Genomic DNA, 17,057 nt, shown 5'->3' with positions numbered 1-17,057 from the left:
CTTCGTAAAATGTGAAATGCTCTGCAGGCATCCATACTATTGCTGGATATCTTGGGGCAATGTGGGTTGCCCAAAGGGAAAATGCTGATTAGAAATTATTGCCAAAAGTTTTCTCCTTTCCAAATGATCTATTTGCACGTTCCCTGTAAAACCATTTGTGGTTAATGTGCTGGTCTTTGATCTAATCAGGCTGCAGATGTTCAGAAATGCCATCTTTTTGTGCATTGAGGCTCAGTCACTGGGGCTTGTAAAGTAATGGGCTGTGCCCAATTTTTCCCCGATGTGTTCAACTCTCAGGGACCATGAAAGGAAAGATCCATCTTTTGCCTAACAAGAAGAAACTGAGAAGAAAATTCGACTTCTTGTTTTCACACTCAAAATAAAAAAAAAGGGGGGGGGGAGGGGAGGAGAAATCCCAGAACTGAATTTTCTAAATTAAAATATTCAATTAGATTTTGCCATATCTCTAGAGTGAAATATTCTTAGTTGAACATTGGAGTAGCGTGTGAAGAGATGAGCCATGACATATTGAGGTTGAGGTCAGGTAGTGGAATTGAGATGTGGCGAGATGACATACCATATATATTTCTCCCTCTCTTCAGTCATGTTTGATGAAAAAGGGCAGAAAAGTCATATTTTTTAATCCAGTAATTATTTAGGTATGACTCAGATTCTTTAGATCACAAATGTGGTCGTCTTCCACTGTGAAATTAATCAGACATATGAGTAAGGGGACACATGCACGCCTGATTTCTCTGTGTCTCCTTATTGGGCTGTGATTCTCTAAGCATGGGCTGAAGGACCACCTGAGTCACCATCACCTTGGATGCTTGTTACAATGCAGATTCCAAGCCTCAGCCCAGACTTCCTAATACATGACTGGGAATAGGACCTGGAAATCTATTTTTCAAAAGCATCTTTACATAATTCTTGAGTCAGAATTGACTCGACAGGAATGTGTTTTTTGGGGTGTTACATAATTCTTATACAAACTCAATTATTAGGATTGCTAGTCTCAGGCCTTGAGGACCTCATTGCATTAGAACGCGATGTGGTAATTGATGTTCTCAAATGACTAAGCTAGTTATTAAGAAATCATAAACTTCGACTCAAGGAGTATAGGTTTGAGAGGGTATAGAATTTGTGTCCTTTTAAGGAAGGTTTTTATTCTTTTTTATTAATGTGTAAGTTGTCTGATAAATTTAGCCCTTCAGAAAAACTCATCCTGTAAGGGTCCTGGATAGTTGAGATTTTATTGAGGTCAAACTGATTTTTCTTGCTATGTCTTTGTCTGTTTTGAACAGACAGGCACTGGGCCCAAAGTGATCAATGTAAGCATGAAGAAGGGGCTGAATAAAGAGAGATATCTGGGGGGAGAGGTCTAGCCCCTCAGTTTGTAGGAATCTTGGAGAGCAGGAAATTGGGCCTTGCACCATGACCTCAAGGCAGACCATCTGATGTGCCCCTCTTACACTCAGGCATGGGTGGCTCTAAAGCAGATTGTCAAAGTTCAAATCCCTCTCTACCCTCTACATCTACCAGCTTGAACACATGACCAAATCTCTCTTTGCCTCAGTTGTACCATTTATAAAATGAGGTCAGCAGCAGAATCTACTTCATCAGATTGTTGCAGTAATTGAGTTATTGAGGATAAAGAGCTGAAAATGGTGCCTTGAATTTAGTAAGCTCTCACTAAGTGTTCACTGTTGATATTTACATTACCTTTTAGAATAAAAGAATTAAAAAAAATCAGTTTGAAAAAAAGTCTTAGCCCTACTTCATTTGCACACAAGAGCACTGGTTTTCTAGTGGTGTGGGAAGTTAAGATTCTCTATCTTCTATTCAGAAGCTATGTTAGTTATAGCTGTTGCCACCCTCTGTCCTTGATCCCTAGGCCAAGATAAGTTTCCAAGAATAATTATTTTCTTATATCCCACAGCAGAAAGACTGGGGAGTAGAGCTAATTTGCCTATTTATTTATCTTGGCTGAGGGAATGGAAATGAAAATAATGGTGCCATAAAACTCTCATTGGATAACCTAGATTACCCTGTGCTGTGGCATCAATTTCCACTCATCTGTCCAGAGTTGTCTGCCTCAAAAGGAACATTTTGTTATTGCAAATGCAAATTAAGTGCATTGATTTACTTCCTTGACTACCCTTATTACTCATAGACCGTTAGCCCTGGAAAAGACCATTCTGTCCATTTTCCATTCTGCCCGCCTGCCACCTTTTCTCCCTCACCACTGTACCTACCCCCACCAGCATTTTTTATATAGTGAAACCAAGATTCAGAGGTGGTAGCTTACTTAAGGCTAAGCAGTTGTTATTTGCAGAATTTGGTCTAGAATCATCCTGTTGAGCCTTTGATTAGTTTATTTTATAGTCTGTTGTGATGTTTATTACTATGGACCCTAAGCTTCAACTGACAAAATTGATCGCTGGCCACTTGCTTCCTTTTGCCCCATTTACAAACTATTCCTCTGGTCTGAAATATGCTGTCAGGTCCTCCCTGCCAATTTATACTCCTCTTTACTTAAAATTTCATCTTTTCTCTATCTCTAATCAGTCAACCAACCTGTTATTCAATATTAGTTGATTATTTAGCATTATTCTATATTCTGATTTTTCTGGCATCTGTTTAGAAGTTCTTGAGTCTCTTTAGAGTTTATATTGGATTCCCATTGATCCCATAGGAGCAAGACTATGCCTTCCGGATTATTATTATTATTTTAAATACAACTCTACCCTTGCTGGTAGTGATAATTGTAAATAATTATAAACTAATTCTTACAAATAAGGATTAAACAGAATATTGTACATAAACTCATTATAGGATATATAATTATTTTAAAATTTAACATTTTTGGTGGAGACATTTTTTTCCTCTATCTCTAAGTACATGAGTGGTATTGGACAACATTCACAAACATCGTGAGCTTCAGTTCATTTGTTGACAAAATGAAGAGAATACCTCTCAATGGGTTATTGTTAGGATTAAAATATGCAGTGTATAGCACATGGGGTATTATAAAGATTGTGAAGGAGATTCATGATCTCCCACTCTCCAAGTTTAGTATTTGTTCTAGTCCTATGAGGAATGTATAGGTAGTCCCTGACTTAAAACGTATTCAAGCTACACCAAACTGCACTTAGGACTCTTTTTTTTTTTTTTGTATATCTTATTGTTAGTAATAGGTACTACATACAATTTTATAATGTGTACTTTGCTAATGTTATTGTCAGATGTTCACTCCCAGATGTTCACTCCCAGATGTTCAAGGTTATGATTTATGAAGATACTGATAATACCAAAAAAACGAAAAACTCATTGCCATCAAATCGATGGTGACTCATAAGGAACCCGTAGGACAGAGCAGAACTGTCCCCACAGGGTTTCCAAGGCCGTAACCTTTACAGAAGCAGATTGCCAAATCTTTCTCCCGTGAAGTGACTGGTGGGTTTGAACTGCTGACCTTTTGGTTAGCAGCTGAGTGTTTAACCACTGTGCCACCAGGGCTCCTTATACTGATAATAAAAGGCAATAATAATAAAAACTAAAAAAAGAAAAGAAATGAGGTATTTGACTTACATCAAAACCAATTTACAATGGAGTCGTTTGAACGGAATCCCGTTGTAAGTCAGGGACTACCTGTATTAATTCCCTATTGCTATTGTAACAAATTACCACAAATTTAGTGAATTAAAATACAATTTTATTATTTTATAGTTCTACAGGTAAGAAGTCAGAAATGGGTCTCACTGAACCCAAATCAAGGTGTTGGCAGGGCTGCATTCCTTTTATGAAGACACTAGGGGACAATCTGTTTTCTTGCCTTTTCCAGCTTCTAAAGTTGCTTGCATTCCTTGGCTCATGTCCCTTTTGTATCTACGAAGCCAGTAATGGCTCCATGAGTCTTTCTCATATAGCTTCACTCTGACACTTTCTCCCTGCTGTCTCCCCCTTCCACATTTAATAAGCACCCTGTGATTATATTGGGCCCACCAGGATAAACCAAAACAATCTCTGCATTTCAAGCTCATCTGACTAAAACTAGCAGCCTTAATTCCATCTACATCCTTAATTCTTCTTTGCCATGTGTTTTAACATAGTCACAGATTTGGAGACTAGGGTGCAGACATTTTTGAGGGGCCATTATTTTTTCTAGATCCCTATGTGGTGCAAATGGTTAAGGGCTTGATTACTAACCTAAAGGTTGGAGGTTTGAACCCACCCAGTGGCATCACAAAAGAAAGGCCTGGCAATCTGCTTCCATAAAGATTACAGTGAAGAAAGCCCTATGGAGCAGTTCTACTCTATAACACATTGGGTCATCTTAAGTCAGAATTGACTCAGTGGTAACAGGTTTGGTGTTTTGGTTTATTGTTTTGTCTACCACAAGGACTGAATTATCATTGCCTGATGTTACAGATAAAGAAACTGAACCTTAGAGAGCTCAAATAACTTGTTCAGTATTAAGCAGCTAATAAGTGGTAAGTTAGGATTTGATTCTAGGTTTGTCTGATGACAAAGTCCATGCTTTTAACCACTAGGATGTCTATTCCTCTTTTTAAATTAACGAAACAATAGGACAGATTCAAACAATTAGGATTGAAGTTACCTATATTTAAAGTCAGGAGAATTGATTAAGATACATTTAGAAGAAATGCAACCAAGGAAATGTACCACTGGCACCATTGTAGACTCATGATGTGCCTGCATTGTCTGTATTCTGTTTATCTCCTGGAGTGCATAATTTGAATATCTGTAAGGTCCTCTGCTACTGGCCTTATCATGAGTCTGGCCTTTATATCCAGTGACTTGGACCTGTGGCCCTTATAGTCATGATTAGAGAAGCAGTAAGACTGGACTTGAGTAAATACAGGGCAGAGCCAGTGGATGAGTCAACATAAACCTGGTTATTGTGTGGTAACAAGCAACCTCAACTTCTCAGTAGCTGAACACAATAGAAGCTTATTTTCTACTCATGCTGCATGTCTGTTGTAGAACAGCCAGGTGCTCTCTTCTAACCATTCTCCTCTAAGTCCAAGACTGGCTGAAGGACCATCATTTGGAGTGATGCTTTTCACTGTGGCAAAGGAGAAGAGAAGAGAGCTCTAGAGGACAAATGCTTTGTCCCAGATGTGACACATGTCATTTCCACTCACAGATCATTTGCCAGAAAGAGTCAAGTGGTTGCTCCACCCAACCACAGGGGAGAGGAAGTACAATCTTACCATATGCTCAGAACGTGAGAAATGGGGAATATTTGGTAAACAGCATGAATGACACCATAGCTGCTCAAGGGAAGTGGAGTTTGCTTACAGTTAGAATGGTTCAAACACTGGTTTACCATATGAGTTGGTGAACGTTCTCACCAAGTGTAGGCTTCAGATAGTGAATGAGTGGCTCTTTATTATGTAGTAGAAAATATTTATGACAGGGCAAGGGGCTATTCTTCCTATTTTGTGTTGTATATCCCATCTGTATCTATTTCTCAACAAAATTGTTTAAAATGTCCTTTTCTGAGGTTATTGTATGTTTATAAAACTCTTTTGTAACTTTTTTATTATTGACAGTGAGTTTTAAGGATTTTAAAATTCTTCAAAAATCTTAGTAATTGTTATAAAAACTTGCAAATCCCTTAGCCTCTGGGTCCCACCAGTATCACTCCTTGAGAAACTGTGGACTAAAAAATGACCACCTCAAAGTTTATGTCCAAACTGAAAACCCAAGGAGGCAGTCCAAGATGGCTGCATAGTCAAAAGCTTCATAACATCCCTCTTACAACAAAGACCTGAGAAAACAAGTGAATCGAATATAGAGGACAACTTTTGAACCCTGAGCATCAAAGGCGGAGTTGAAGAATCATACTGAGTGCCAAGTGGAAGGATAGACTGTACAAAAAAAGCAGCAGACATGGAGAATTGTGAATTGCTGGCACGCTGTCAGGTGAACCTGCACGGCACAGCCATATTGAGATAAAACAAGCAGTGTTCCCTGCCAAAACCCCTATCACCTGGTGCAGCCAAGCAGGAACAATTCTGTACCCAAGTCCAGAGCCAGGCAGGGTGCTCCCTGCTCTGTGAAAATTAAGTATGCTCACCGCACCAACATGCCTTCCCAGGCCCCCATGCTGGAGGCCTATAGACCTGTGGTGCCCGCCCACCTTCCTTGTCAATCCCCCCACATGCAGTCATGGTATGACAGCATCTACCACTGCTCTGCTCCCTGAGTTGGGGTCCCACAGACTGGTAGCCCTGCTCCTTCACTCAGCCACTCATTCTAGGGACCCATGGATTAGTGTTGCCTGCCTCTCTGCCCAGCTATCAGTGCTGGGGACTTGTGGAATGGTGACACCCCCTCTTCTGACCAGCCAACTGCACCAGGGGCCCAAGGTCCAGTGACACCCACTCCTACACCCAGCCACCCACACGGGGGGCCCATGGAACAGCATATCAAAAAAATAATACATCATAGCCAAATGGGATTCGTACCTAATATAATGTAAGTTAGGCAACAAGAAGCCTAACGAGCAACAAAAAGTCATATTATACTGAGCCAAAGTTTCTGGAAACCTTTTGTCCACTGCCAGAGATAACAAGTAAATTTGTATTACTGGAGTTGAAAGCAAAGAAACTGGGCACAAAGTATTTCCTGAAAACCAAGTAAGATCTTCCATATGATAAAAAAAAAAAAAAAAATTTTTTTTTTTTTTTTTGATATTCGAGATTTAATACAAGGGAATAGGAATACTTGACTAAGTATGCCGCTTTGACAGCCAATAATGAGCTCTGTCAGATATCATTGACAGCTTTGTATTTTAAGATTTTTTATTTATCTTTGATTTTTGGAAGTTTGACTACGATATGCTAGGTGTTGTTTCCTTTGTATGTTTTATGCTTGGGATTTTTTGAGCTTCTTGGTTCTGTGGGTTTGATGACTTGCATAAGTTTTGGAAAATTCTTAACCATTATCTATTCAAATATTTTTTCTGCACTGTTCTCTTTTTATACTTTTAGTTCTCCAATTACATGTGTGTTACATTGTTCACTGTTGTTCCTAGGTGTTTCATGTGCTATGTGTGTGCATGTGTTTTATTTATTTTTTCTTTCTTTCTTTCCTTAGTGCTTAAGTTTGGATAATTTCTATTGATCTGCTTTGGAGTTCACCTATCCTTTTTTCTTCTATGTCTGATTTGATGTTAAGTCCCTTCAATAAGTTCTTCATTTCAAGTGCTTTATGTTTCTGTCCTAGAATGTTAAAAAAGTTTCTCTGCTGAAAAATTCCATCTTTTCCACTAATTTCCCTGTCCTCACTACAGTGATTATTTTAAAATCCTTGTTGATTCCAACATCTGGGTTATCTGTGAGTCAGTTTCATTAATTGATTTACTTTTGTCTGTATGGGTCATATTTTTCTGCTTCTATGTATGCCTCATATATTGTATTGCATGAGAGTCATTGCGTATAAATGAATTGCAGACAAAGGTGTAGAAAATATGTATTTTCCTCAAAAAAAGAAAAAAAAGCTGCCTCTGTCAGGCAGGATTGTGAGGGGCTAATCTCTCTTATTGTGCTAAAATGGGTCTGGGTTGCAGCTTTAGTTTGTTTCAATTCATCACTTGTTTCAAAAGTTTTGAGGTGTGAAAGTTCCTTCCTTCCAGCTGAATTTGGGAACCGAGCACCATGTGACTGTGAGATCATGCTCTGCTCTCCAGCCCAGTCCTAAGATTTTTGTGCCCTTGAAGATCTCTCCTTGCCTTCCAGCTCCACCTCAATTGCCCACATGCAGCTGGGCACTCTGTAAAGTCCTGTAGATGAAGATTGGCGAACAGTGAGGATTCGCTCAGTCCTGGGCCCTTATCTATTCCAATATACCACATTAGTCCATGATTATTAAAGGTTTAGATGGTTTCTTCTTTCCCCTGCAAAATCCCTCAGTCAGTAACGGGTCTGCCCCTTTACCCATTTCTCTTCACAGGGATTAAAGCTGCCTCTCGTCTTAGCTCATATGTGAAGGGCTTATCCCTCTCCATGAAGATTACTCCTTTGAAAGGAAGAGCTGAGTTGCACTGCATAATGTAAGGGTAAGACATTTGATGTTCCATATCACAGAGATTTGGTTTCCGCTAAATTTCTTTGTGTACTAAAGCTATCTAATGAGTTCAAAGATATACATAACTTTGCAGTTTAACTGGTGTTTTATTTTTAACTTGTTATGGTAGGAGTGATGGTCCTTCATGTCCATCTCTATCACAACCAGAAGCAAACTCTGAAAGCCCTCTATTTTTGAAATCACATGATCAACATTTTCAGATTATAAAAGTAAAAATTAATCATTACAAAAAACTCAGAAAGTGAACAAAGAAAAACGAAGAATACCTGATGAAGTGTCCTTTTTGCAAGACTACCCTATTTGTTTCTTTATTGCTCCAATTTAAAAGTACTTGGTGTCCATATGAAAAGAATTTGCTCTGTCTTGCAATCCTTCATGCAACATTCAATCTTCAAAATTCTTGCTTGCTTCTTAGGTTACTTTTGTTCTCCACCCTCCTTGCCCATGCGCTCTCTGTGATATGGAACATCAAATTTATCACCCTTGTGTTATGCAGTTCAATTCAGCTCTTCCTTTCAAAGAAGTACTCTTCATAAGGGCCTTCTAATTACCAGGTCTCCCATGATGGCGTTGAGAGCTGGGGGAACCTGATATACTTATTTACCTTAATATATTGTATTCAGTAATAAAGCTACTGAAATATTATCATGGAAATGCCACATCATAGGTTAACTGTGAATATTCAGGTTTGTGGAAAAGATCCTCTGAGATGTACAATGAAACAGTGATCTTTTCTTGCCGAAGAGGGGAAGAGTGAGTGCCAAGCTACACATTACAAGGCAAAAGATCTCTCTTACAACATGTAGCAAGGGAAGGGCACTAAAAGAATAAAAACGATAAGACAACTCTTGTCAGAGACAGTAAATTTCCTCTTTACAATTTATGACTCTTATCTTCCATTACGATCAATATCGCTGACTTGGTTTGGTCTAGGTCATATCCTTATTTATTTGAAGGGCTGTCAGGGTGGTTGCCTGGGACTCCTCTATCTTGTAAGATAGATTGAGGGGAAGTTTGTTTTGTGAACGTGAGAACTGCTCGCACATCGACATTGCTACAGATGAGACAGGGGTCCATAGGGGTGATAGGTTTTCTACCCTGGAAATCTTCCTCATGCACAGAAGGAGGCTGGTGTTTTCATGTTTACAGATTTGTTTCAACCTTAAGTCTGCTCGTTTCCTCATTGTTAAAATAAACTATAAGCTAAGTCGTCTTAGAAGTAGGTGGGATAAAGCCTTATAAATTAATAATAATAGTAGTGTGCATTTCATATTTTTGAAGCATTTTTATATGTATTATCTAAGTTGGTTATTGAGTCAATTCCATGAGGAAGATATTTGTATACCTGTTTTTAATGATAAAGAAACTCAAGTGAGTGGAAACTTCGATAAAATAAGCGAGGTGACATGTCTAAGATCACAACAAAATTCATGATAGAGTGGGGCCAGTATTGGTCAAATTCTTACTTCATGTATTTTGAAAGGTAGCACTGCATAAGACCAGTTTAGAATAAGAGGGTCATGAGTTTTCATTTTTATCTGCAGGAATAAAAATAGATGAAATTACTGGTAATAAACCCATTTCAGCTTTATTTCTAGATGATGGCCCAAAACAGGTTTCTGACTCCATTCTTCCTCCTCCTCCCCCTCCTTATTTAGCTTTTATTCTCTTATCACAAAGGTTACTCATAGCCAGCTAGCCAAATGAAAAGTACGGCTTGATTAAGGATCTCTTTTGTCAGTAATTTGTGCCTAATGTTTTTAGCTTTCCCATGGGCTGTTGTAGAAAATGGTAAATCTGGTTTAAATGAAATCTGATCCTGTTAATGGTTTAAGAGCAGCTGCCACAGGGTTATGGCATTTTTCAACAGATGCTTCTGTTTCATTTTAAACCTAAACAAAGTCTTGAAATATTTACATAAATTATTTAAAATATACCCACGTACTTTTGGATATATATATATATATATATAGTTGTGAAACTCTTGGGCGAGTTCCTATATTTATCTATTTTTAATTATTCACAGAAATCCAAGCCTATATCTTTAAAAAAATATATTCAAGTCTTCCATTTTCATATATATACACACATATGTCTTATCTCTACATCTGGGGAATCTGGGGACTTGAACAATGACTTGTTCAATTGGATCGCTTCATCCATCTTCATCCCTAGTACTAGTTGGCATTGACAAGTTGCACGCACAGTGAAGTGCATTATAGTTGTTAACTGAAATAAACAGAGAAGTCACAAATTTAAATGAATCCCTATTTTTACTTGAAGATGTGGACCTTGTAGTAGTAATTCAAATTATCTTTATGCCTAGAGTTAGTTTCTCTGGAGTGTCATCATTTGTTCAACCACTTTTGTGAAAGCATGTATTTTGTGCACAGCACCTGTGCTGGGTACATGAATAATGCAATGGTGAATGAAAGACATATAAAACAATGACTATGACAAAAGAAAAAAATAGCTATACAATAGAGGTTCCAGCTCAAGCAAAAAGGATTGAAAGTATGGAAAACCACACTAGTTAACATTTTACAAGCTTGATTCCTAAAACTCATAAAATGAAGTGCAGAATCTTGTATTGCCAGGGTCAGTTTTGTATTTTTGTTGGGTTATGTCTTCCTGATGGTATAGTTGCTCACCATCACCCATCTGTCAGTACTATACTGTGGTGACTTATGTATGGCTATGGTACTGGAAGCTATGCCACTGGTATTTCAATACTGGCAGGGTCACCCATGTGGACAAGTTTCAGCCGAGCTTCCAGACTAAGACAGACTACAAAGAAAAGCCTAGCAATCTGATCCTGAACATTAGCCTGTGAAAGCCTTAAGGATCAGAACAGAATATTGTCTGACTAGACTCAAACTTGCTTACAATTGTGAAAGTGGCACAGGACCAGGCAACGCTTTGTTCTGTTGTACATGGGTTCGTCATGAGTTGGAGCCAACCACATGACAACTAACGACAACAGCATGGTTGCTCAATTACTTGGGCTAGAAGGATTATTTATATAAATACATTCAATGGGGAGTTTTTAAGGGCAAATATTAGGAGTAGAGGTCAAGTCTTTACTTAATTCTAAGCTGTCTGTAATCATCACTGAACATGGTATGTATCTTGAAATACAAGCCTGTCAATTTTCCCTTGTTAATATCTTTTCTAAAAACTTCCTCCTAAGAAAGATGTGAAACCTGGCACAGCTTTCCTGTTTGAACTCTTTTTCCTTCGTGGGACCTGTGCTTGTTTTGACCAAGTTGTGGGCTGGGCAGACTTCCCTTTGTGGGATAACAACTTTGATGTAGCAGAACGAAAATTCAAGTGTCCCCTTCTCCGAGGACAGTATGACCAGAAACTTTGCAACTTCAGGACAACTGAAGATTTGATTTGCCTGGACTTGCACCACTGGCTGTGCAATTTCTATTTTCAGGTATGCGATACAATTTTGTAAGTCGAAAAGAGAACTGAAAACTTTTCAAAGCTGTTTCTTTCTAGCCTTTAGCCTTCTTTACTGTTATTGAAAATGTCAATAAGTGTCATAAAAAAAAAATAAATAAAATTGTAAAAATGATTATATCTTAATGTTGGTTTCTGATAATGCAGCTTAAAATCTTGGCTAGAAATAAGAAATAAAATTCTAGAATTAGCAGACATTTTACAGATAATTCAATCCAGCCCTGTATTTTAAAAATGAGCCAGGTGTGCCCGCCAAGTCCCCAGATTTTACTTCTGTTGCTGCTGGGGAGCCTGTCTCCTTAGTCTCATCACCTTGGGCACAGGGCTAAGGTACGTTTCCTTGCCAAAAATACTTACTGTCTGTTGTGTCTTGGGTATTGTCTGCTGTAGGGATACCAAAGAGATAAGATGTAGTCTCTACTTCCATTCCTTGCTACCTGTTGAAGAGACAGACATGTGTTCATACAAAAGCCAGCTAATGACCCACATTGCCATGGGATGCAGGCGGCCTTCACAACAAACCTGTCTCCCTTTGCTAGGCTGCTTTGAAGCATGCTATCTTGTTTACCTCAAAATGTCTCTTTTTACCTTAAATGTCATACAAAAATAAAATGGCCACTTGGGCACACACCCTTTACTTGTATCTGATTGGCCTTCTGTCCATTGTCTAGCCTAGTCCTGTAGCAGACATGCCATTGCATAAATCCACTCTAGGCTCCAAAATTAAACAGCAGGTATCCAAAGAGAAAATGAAGGCCTACATTAAGTATAAAGCATTCCAATACATTTTTAGCCTATTTGTGTTCTGTAGGTCCAATTTGGAAACCCTGGTGGAATAGTAGTTAAGAGGTTGGCAGTTCAGATCCACCAGGCACTCCTTGGAAACCCTGTGGGGCAGTTCTACTCTGTCCTATGGGGTTGCCATGAGTTGGAGTCGACTCGAGGGCAACAGGTTTTGGGTTTTTTTGTTTGTTTTTTATTTCCAGCTTTTTTCTTCCTGATCATATTTTTCGAGGCTGCCTATAATTTAAAATGTTATGGTATTTTGTTCCTTATCTATGAGTTTAATTTTTTTTCCAAATCTCTCTACCCCTCTACCTGCCTATCTTTCTTTCTATCATCTACCTATCTACCTACCTACCTGATGGAGCTATTAAATATGGAGATTTCCAAGAAACTTATGTAGCTTTGGCCTAAAATTCAAAAGCTAGATATCCTTCTTATGTGAAAGTCTTCCTGTGTCCTAGTTATTTTGAGTAAAGTTAGCTGGCATTTTTCTTTTAGCTAATTCCATGATAATGTTTTGCTGAAATACCCCGTTGGAACAGTCTAGGTGTGCAATTAAGAAACAACTCTCAAGTGAATATGTGCCTTTGTATTCATTCTGGAAACAGTGCTGTCCTAAGCTAAATCTAACTGTCCATTAGAATCCCATGGGGAGCTTTAGAAATACTACTGCTTGGGCCCTATTCCCGGAGATTTCGATTCAATTGTTTTGGCGTAAGCATCAGAATTTTTTAAATGCTTCCAAGGATTAGAAACACTGATACAAATAAGCTTGAAAAGGAAGACCATTATAAATGAATTCAAAGGCACTACAGAAAAACCATCCAAATTTGGAGAAAAGTATTGAAAACCTATAACAAAGTTAACAAATTGGTAACTTTAATACTATACCAAGAGATCTGTAGTGAGAGGGAAACTACACTTTTATACATGTGTAAGGTCTCTGGTGGCACAAAGAGTTTGCACTTATCTGCTAACCTAAAGATTGGCAGTTTCATCCCACCAAATAGTGCTGTGGAAGAAAGGCCTGGCAATTTGCTTCCATAAAGACTACAGCCAAGAAAACCCTATGGAGCACATTTCTACTCTATAATACATGAGGTCACTGTGAGTCAGAATTGACTCAATAGCAATTTTTTTTAAGTTATCTATAATTTTTCACTAACTAAAAGTCAGTGTTCTTATGACATGGAAAATAAGTACCAACTCTAATTCATAAAAGACTATGTACATAGTACTGGTATTAATCATGGAGCCCTGGTGGCACAGTGGATAAGAGTTTGGCTGTTAACCAAAAGGTCGGCAGTTTGAATTCACCAGCTGCTCCTGGGGCATAGAAACCCTATGGGGAAGTTCTATTCTGTCCTATAGGGTTGCTATGAGTCGGGTTTTTTTTTTTTTTTTTTTTTGGTTTGGTATTAATCATAAAGAGAGTTTATGTTTGAGATAAAAACAAGAAGTGATGCTTAAAATTTACAAAATCAAGACAAGTGGCTATTTGATAAATAGTGTTAGAATCATGTGATTTCACCAAAACCTACTTGTATTTGATCATATTACTAAAATTTTTCTCTCATTTCCTATAAACAAACAAACAAAACTGTGTGGAAAAAGTAGTAGTATTATCAGATTGATTCAGGGGGTAAGTGCTCAGCTGCTAACCGAAAGGTTGGTGGCTCAAACTCTCCAGCCGCTCCGTGGAAGGAAGACGTGGCAGTTTGTTTCTGTAAAGATTACAGCTTTGGAAACCTTCGGGGGCAGTTCTCCTCTGTCCTCTAGGGTTGCTATGAGTTGGAATCAACTCCACAGCAACAGGTTTGGTTTTGGTTTTATCTGCAGTGCCCACCTGATCATTCTGCATTATGGATGGATGTAAATGTCTGTGAGCATTCTTATTGGATAGACAACAACAGGAATTTTCTCCCTCTGTATATGTCAAAGGGGGTGAGTGAGTCTCATTGCTGAGAATAGTGCCATTATGCCAGATGGGTGACTTTTTTCATAAGGATGAAAAAAGAAAAAAAGCCTCGTATCTTGAAACTCTATTCTGTTATATAAAATTCTAAGAAATGGGGACTTATTTATCGCAATGTGAGTTTTCTCAAATGCAAAAATTTCTCAACAAGTAAATTTAAATTTTGAGTACTTCTTTTGGAGATACTCAGAAAAAAAAGAAAAGAGAGAACTTGAAGTGAGAAGACAGAGCAATGATGGAACAGAAAGCGTTTTTTGCAATGCAGCCTGGGAAGAGAGTAAGGGAAATAAGTAAATCGAGGCAAGCCCTGGCAATTTCTGCCCCATGTCTGGTAATGGGTTGGAGACTGTCATAGGTCAAAGGGGGGCTGGCAGAGCCAGGATGTGTGCATCTGCCATGACCTCATGTGTTATACTATGATGCTATTACTGACAGAACTCAGGCTAATAGACCTGAGCATTATGGAGGAGGCTTGAGAACAGCTCTGATTCAGCAAAACCCCCCACACTCATAGCATGAGTGTAAGGATTTAAAAAAAGAACAAACCCAAACGCCCCCCAAACCTGTTGCTGTGGAGTTGATTCCGACTCAGAGCGACCATATAGGACAGAGTAGAACTCCCCCGTAGAGTTTCCAGGGAGCGCCCGGTGGATCTGAACTGCCAACCTCTTAGTTAGCAGCCATAGCTTTTAACCACTATGCCACCAGGGTTTCCGTGTATAAGGATTAAAAAAAAAAAAAGGATACAAGAGGATAAATAGTGCAAGTAAGGTGACCTATAGCTTTACTTTTTCCCAGGAAAATTTTCCTGTCAATTCCTCACTTTTCTGAATATTTCACTCCCTGGGTCGATTATTTCTCCCAAGTGCTTTATCAGTACTTTTAACCAGAGAAAAATTGAGAGAATTGTTTAGCGAACCCTCATATATTCGCCTCTATTTCCTGTTGCCATCCAGTAGATTCCGACTCATAGCGACCCTACAGGACAGAGCAGAACTGCCCTGTAGGGTTTCCAAGGAGCGGCTGGTGGATTTAAACTGCCGACCTTTTGGTTAGCAGCCTGAAATCTTAACCCCCATGTTGGGTTCTACAATTTAGTCATTTTTTTTTAACTTAAAATATAGTAAATACTCGCATATAGTAAACACTGAATCTTTGTTAATTTCATTCCAATATAAATTTTAGACAGTGTTCTTTGGAAGAAGAAAATTATAAATTAAAACAAAAAAAAATGAGTAAGTATATATAGAACAAATGGCAACATCTGAAGCAAGTATACAAATCTTTTAATACAAAAAAGCTGCATTCTTTGTAGGACAGCCAAACAAAAACAAATATGAGACTTGGGAAGCTGAATTCTTAATTGACCTTTTGGATTTTGCAAATTGTATTGTTGGTGTAGAGAAAAATTAACTGTGTAATATTTTCAGAAGTTTAGATAGCAGAGTTCTCTCTTACCAGGTGATTAAACTTCCTTTATATTTGGATGATCAAAAAAAGCATGAAAGACACATTCAGCTTTCCTCTGAATTTCCAGTTTGTTTCATGGCTGAAGCCGAGAAAGCAGAATCAGACGTGGAAAATATAGCTGGCCTAGAAGAGAGAGAAGCAGAGAAAAATACTTGTGCGTCAATGGATGGCCACAGTGGATCCTTCGTACACTTTTCCCAGGGTTAGTTGACTTGTTTTTCACCTGTCTATTACTAATATTTTAAGTTGTGTTATTTCATGCAAAACCTGGTAACCAGTTGTCACCGAGTTGACTCCTACTTGTGCAGACCCCACATGCATCGGAGTAGAACTGTGCTCCATAGGGCTTTTTTTTTTTTTTTTTTTTTAATTTTTATTAAGCTTCAAGTGAACATTTACCATTCCAATCAGTCTGTCACATGTAGGTTTACATACATCTTACTCCCTTCTCCCACTTACTCTCCCCCTATTGAGTCAGCCCTTACAGTCTCTCGTTTTGTGCCAATTTTGCCATCTTCCCTCTCTCTCTATCTTCCCATCCCCCCTCCAGTCAAGAGTTGCCAACACACTCTCCAGTGTCCATCTGAGTTAATTAGCTCACTCTTCATCAGCATCTTTCTCCCCCCCACTGACCAGTCCTTTTCATGCCTGATGATTTGTCTTCGGGGATGGTTCCTGTCCTGTGCCATCAGAAGTTCTGGGGAGCATTGTCTCTGGGATTCCTCTAGTCGCAGTCATACCATTAGGTATGGTCTTTTGATGAGAATTTGGGGACTGTATCCCATTGGTCTCCTGCTCCCTCAGGAGTTGTCTGTTGTGCTCCCTGACAGGGCAGACATCGATTGTGGCTGGGCACCAACTAGTTCTTCTGGTCTCAGGATAATGTAGGTCTCTGGTTCATGTGGCCCTTTCTGTCTCTTGGGTTCTTAGTTGTCGTGTGACCTTGGTGTTCTTCCTTTGCCTTTGCTACAGGTGGGTTGAGACCAACTGATGTATCTTAGATGGCCGCTTGTTGGCATTTAGGACCCCAGGCGCCACAATTCAAAGTGGGATGCAGAGTGTTTTCATAATAGAATTATTTTGCCCATTGACTTAGAAGTCCCCTCAAACCAAGTTCCCCAGACCCCAGCCCCTGCTCCGCTGACCTTTGAAGCTTTCATTTTATCCCGGAAACCTCTTTGCTATTAATCCAGTCCAATTAGGCTGACCTTCCTTGTATTGAGTGTTGTCTTTCCCTTTACCC

At 38.9% G+C, this 17,057-nt stretch overlaps 1 long non-coding RNA gene across 1 annotated transcript in view; it reads left to right on the top strand.

Annotated features, from left to right (window-relative positions):
* Window positions 1-17,057, top strand: part of LOC126075520 (uncharacterized) — a 229,221-nt gene that overhangs the window by 93,155 nt on the left and 119,009 nt on the right. Inside the window, exons 6-7 of the long non-coding RNA XR_007517219.1 lie at window positions 11,309-11,557; window positions 15,882-16,016. This is a non-coding gene — a long non-coding RNA (uncharacterized LOC126075520). The remainder of the gene's footprint in view (window positions 1-11,308; window positions 11,558-15,881; window positions 16,017-17,057) is intronic.

The sequence above is a fragment of the Elephas maximus genome, chromosome 1 (assembly GCF_024166365.1).
Source record: "Elephas maximus indicus isolate mEleMax1 chromosome 1, mEleMax1 primary haplotype, whole genome shotgun sequence".
Classification (NCBI taxonomy): domain Eukaryota; kingdom Metazoa; phylum Chordata; class Mammalia; order Proboscidea; family Elephantidae; genus Elephas; species Elephas maximus.
This window is presented reverse-complemented; position numbering and strand designations above follow the sequence as displayed.